We start from the raw sequence: 1,234 nt of genomic DNA on the forward strand, positions 1-1,234 counted from the left end.
TAGCCATCACTTGTGCGCAGTCTGGCAGTGTCACTGCTGGTGCTGGTGGCTGCTGCTGGGGCCCCTCCTCCTCCACTGGTTGTTGCTGTCGCAGCCTGATCTCCACCGCGTGTGCTGCCGCCAGCCAGGCCGGGCTGATGTCGCTGTGCAGGGCTCCAAGAGCTGCAAGGGCGGCATCCTTGTCCTGCAGCTGGGCGGGGTCTGTGGCTGGGTCGAGGTGCTCACGGGCCCACGAATGCCAGGCTGCTCCCTGGAGGGTGGTGGCTTGGCTAGTGTTTACCGCTTCCCACACCCGTACCAGGTCCCCCACCGTGCGCAGTTTCCTGCATGGTGTGAGTGCTGCGTGGTATGCTTCCAGGCCTGGTCAACGGCTGGGGCCCTCGGTGCTTGCAGCATTGGGCAGCAGTGGGTTGCCCCACAGCGCCGCCGCCCAGCACCAATCACCGGGTTCCAGAGGGGTTCTGCCGATGTCTTCCAAAGGCGGTAAGTGACCCAGTGCCCCCACGATCCGGCTGATGTCTGCGGGAAGGTCGCTGCTGCCGAGCCACGGTCCCGTGGCCCGGGCGGTTGTCAGAGCCCAAGGCTGGAGTGCAGGGTGGGTGAGTTCCAGGTAGGCGGACAGCGTGCGTACCCACGGGTGTAGGCCCCGGGCCTCACTGTTGGTTGCCGCTGCCACCTCCTCGTCTCCGCCTGCTCCCCCGGTTACTTCCCCTCCCGCACCCCTACCTTCACAACCTGCCGCCGGTAGTGCCTGTGCAATGAATCGCACGGCCCAGACTGCGTGGCGAGCATGGATGTGCTGTCGGAGCGGCAGCAGGCCGAAACCCCCGGTTGACGGATGGCCTACTAAAAGGCTGCCGGGTACACCTGTGAGACGCTGGCCTGGGTCTTCTGGGCCCTGTTGCCGGTCGACCAGGCGGGCCGTCAGTCGCTCGATGTGGTCCAGATTGCTGTCTGGAGGGGGTCCGCCATGTTCCATGTGCCAGGTGACCGTCTGCAGGCCGTAGGCGGACGTGGCGGTGGCCCTGCCGAAGGCTGACAGTGGGAAGCGGGCGAGCCGCTGCATCCGCTTGTAGGCGCCTGCCAGCATCTTGGGCCATTCGGGTTGCGGGGGTGTGGGTCGGTTGTCTACCGGCAAGTTCAGGGCTGTGGCGGTGGTGACCACTTTGAGTCCACCAATTGTCTCCTGCTGCGGCTGTTGGTGTAGTGGCTGCTGCAGCTGTTGCCTACCCGC

The sequence above is a fragment of the Volvox carteri genome, assembly GCF_000143455.1.
Source record: "Volvox carteri f. nagariensis unplaced genomic scaffold VOLCAscaffold_36, whole genome shotgun sequence".
NCBI classification, from domain to species: domain Eukaryota; kingdom Viridiplantae; phylum Chlorophyta; class Chlorophyceae; order Chlamydomonadales; family Volvocaceae; genus Volvox; species Volvox carteri.